The following is a 3763-nucleotide window of genomic DNA, read 5'->3' on the forward strand; positions in this document are numbered from 1 at the left end:
GCTGACCCACAAGCGCCCTCTCCTCCCCCAAATCTTACTGACCCCTGCATGCCCTCTCTGACACTTCCACAACTTTGACGGATTCAAGGACTAGGGCGATGAATGTCTCAAAGTCCTGTCGTATTTATTTCCAAGTATCTTTCTTTCCTATCCACTTTATCGAGTTATCCTTTTCATAAAACTCATCCATTGGAAGTCTACAGTGCAATGATTTTAGTAAAGTTATATCACCACCATCCAGTCTTAGGACATTTTCATCAGCCCAGAGGGTTCCCTCGTGCCCTGGTAAAGTCAGCGTCCACTCCCCCTCCCGCCCGCCCCCAGCCCGCACAGCTGCCTTCTGTCCCTGCGCCTTATAGACTTGCTGCAAGTGGAACCATACAGCATGTAGTATCTCGTGTCTGGCCCTCTCATTCAGCACAGTGCTTCGGAGATTGTCCACGTCGTTGCGTGTCTTTGTGATTAGTTCCTGCTTATTGCTGAGGAGTGTCGTTGGGCAGATATACTACATCTGGTTTATGCATTCACCAGTGGACAGACGTTTTTTGGATGGTTTTAGTTTTGTCCATTGTGACCAATGCTACCATGAACATTTACGTAAAGGCGTTTGTGTGGACGTGTGTTTTCATCTTTCTTGGGCACATTCCTAGAAGTTGCCAAATATCTTTTGGCTATTACAAAGGAAGCTGCTAGGAACATTCGTGTACAAGTTCCTGCATGAAAGTAAGTTTTTATTTCTCTGAGTTAAATGCTCAAGAGTGCAATGTCTGGGTCTTAGGGTGAGTCCATTTGTCATTTTGAAAGGAATTACCCAACAATTTTTTAGAGTGGTTGTACCGTTTACCTTCCCGCCAGCAACATATGAATGCTCCAGTTTCTCCGCGTCCCTGCCAGTACTGGGGTTACCGCTGTTTTTCTCCTCATCCATTCTGACATGTGTGTGGTGACCCAACTGTCTTTGGGATCCATGCCCTTTTGTCCACACCCTCCTCTCCACACTAGAATTCGTCACGTCCTGCCTGGACCACTGCAATAGCTTCTTCTACTGGCCTCTCCGTTGCCACTTTTGACCCAGAACCTCTGGTCTCTAAGATCAACCTCAGTAACCTTTCTGAAATCACAAAACAGATCACGCCACTCTCTTACTTAAAGCCTCTAAAATCCCACCATTGCTCCAGCTCCTCCACTGCCGTGTGTGGTCTGTTTCCCACCCACCTCTTCACCTTCACCTTGACCTTGAACCATTCTACCCCCTCCAATTCACCATGCTCCAGCCACACTGTCAATAATTGCTGTCAAATGACAAGTTCCCAACCCAGGGCCTTTGCACATGCCTCCTTCCCTTCCCCTCCTTTCAGGAGACAGCTTAGGTTCAGCCCCAGCAGGGGCCTGCACTCTCTTCTTCTTCCCCAACATTGCTCATCATAATTCACACTTCTGTGTCTACTTGTATATTTATTTGCTTAATGGCATATCCCCAAATGGGCTTTTCATCCCAAGGACAGTGACCTGTTCCATCCAGTCCATGCTGTGTTGCCTGGGCCTGGGGTTGTGAACAGGGAAATGTCTTCAAATGGGCAAGACCAAACCTTTTGGGATGATGAAGCTATTCTAAATCTGAATTGAGGTAATGGTCGCATAACCTATAAATTTACTAAAATCAATGATTGTGCACTTACAATGGGGTGAATTTTATGTAAATTACATTCCCAAGCCATCACACTGCCTGGCACCCAGCCCTGAAGAATTGCCAAAGGAATGATTGAATGAATATTTAATTGCTTAGGAGGCTGGCATCTCTTTGGAGAAACATTACTCTTTTGTCTTGAGAAGACGTTAATGGACCTCTTGGGTCTGCAAATCCTAAACCCTCTCCTAGAATGGAAGAATACAGGCCCAGGAGGAGGTAACCTCACTGCACAGCGATGTATGTGCTGGACCTTTTCTTGTTTCTTCCTGTTTTATTTTCCCTGAAAGTCTTCGATTATCAGACTATTGATTCTGTTTTGTTTGCTTGTTTGTTTTTATAATTCTCTTATCATCTGCACCCCCGGGAGTTCGGGTTGGAAAGTGAGAAGTGAGGTTGGGAAGAAGAGGACTGACTGGGGCTGACAGCAGGACTGTGTTCCAATAAAACTTTATTTACAAAAACAGGCAGCAGATGAGATTTGGCCCACTGGCTGTAGTTTGCAGACCTTTGTCCTAGAAGTCTAATTTACAGCCACTTTCTGCAGCCCACCTGCAAACTGATTCTTTTTTCGGTCTTCATTCTAAAGCCCAGGGCCCTGAATCCCGGAGAAGAGAGCTGCTTGCATGGAATTCCACAGAGAAGACAGGACAGCCCATGTGAACAGCTCAGCCCCAAGGTACTTCTGGCTGAAGGGTCATGCGTGGGTGTCAGGGAAAAAGGCCGGGGAGGGAAGGGACAAGGCTGCTCGGGAGACAGTGACGGAGTCACTTTTTCTGGCTGGTTTGGGGTGAAAGGCTGATGGGGAGCGAAGGTCTAGGCATCCAGCCTCAGGCCCAGGACCCCCCAACCCCGAAGTCTGGACTCTTTGGGACTGCCAGCTGGCCAGGGCTCCACCCCCACCCACCAGGTGAGGCACCGTACCTGGGCCCAACAGACGTCCTGCCAGGGGGGCTGCAGTCTCCTCCTCCTCGTCCACTTTTCTCAAGACCAGCGCAAAGAAAGCAGCGAATCCCAGCACCTGAAAAAGACCCAGGGGCACCCCACGCCCACACTGGTGACTCTCACTGCCTGGTCCCAGGGCGGCGGTTACGAAGAGTGAGCACTAAGGCCCTTGTGCTCTGCACTGGGCCACCACCCAGACAGAGGGGCCAGTGAGTCCTTGAAGTCCCCAAGCCTCCCCAGCTGCTGCTCGCCTGACCGAGGTCCCCCATCTCTCAGCAGGGAGCATCAGCCACCGCGCCTAGCATGACCATAACTCCTTAACCTCAAGTTTTCTCACCTATAAAATGGAGGTAAGAATCCCAAGGCTGGTGGTGACTATGAAATGCCAGTATCCCAGTAAAACATTAAGCTTGGGTTATTAGAGCAACTGGCTTATTATACTTCCTGGCCCAGGGGCTACACAGAGGTGGTGCTTCCATACGTTTGTTGAATGAATAAGTGAATGAACGTCCAAAGCCCAAGGACAAGACTGTTAGCCGGAAGGAAAGGGCGAGCAGACATGAGGAGGGCAGCCACATGGGGTGGGGTTCTGACCTTTAGGGGCTGAGTGACGAACACGCTCTCCACGAAGGAGACAGCCATGGAGAGGAGCCACCTGAGGGAGCTGGCCCGCCCATAGTGCAGGCCGTAGAGCATGGTGAAGAAGGCGGCCACACCACTGGTGGCCGCCACCAGGAGCCAACCCACCAGGACACACCACCAGGGCAGGCCGCCAGGGGGCCTGCTCAGCCTCAGGGCACTGCAAAGGAAGGTGGACGGACATAGTGAGTGTGGTCCCAGCGGGCTTGAGGTCAGATCCCACTCTGCCCCCACCAGCTGCTTGATCTTGGCCAATCTCCTGGGCCTCTCAGACCCTCTGTTTTCTCCTCTGTAACCTGTACCTACCTCGAAGGGCAATTCTATTATCTACTGAATGCAAAAGCAGTCATATTTGTTCCATGCTTACTAGGGGCCTGTCCTTGTGCTAGCTGCTTTGTACAGATTGGCTCTGTTATTCCTCATGGCAAGCCTAGAAGGCTGGCACTATGTCATTTTTATGAGGTTTTTACTATGAAAATTTCTCATCATGCA

At 50.0% G+C, this 3763-nt stretch overlaps 1 protein-coding gene across 1 annotated transcript in view; it reads right to left on the bottom strand.

Moving 5' to 3' along the window:
* Window positions 1-3763, bottom strand: part of PKD1L2 (polycystic kidney disease 1-like 2) — a 104376-nt gene that overhangs the window by 15230 nt on the left and 85383 nt on the right. The gene's annotated exons all lie outside the window — the stretch shown is intronic.

Source organism: Propithecus coquereli, unplaced genomic scaffold (assembly GCF_000956105.1).
Source record: "Propithecus coquereli isolate 6110/MARCELLA unplaced genomic scaffold, Pcoq_1.0 Scaffold280, whole genome shotgun sequence".
NCBI classification, from domain to species: domain Eukaryota; kingdom Metazoa; phylum Chordata; class Mammalia; order Primates; family Indriidae; genus Propithecus; species Propithecus coquereli.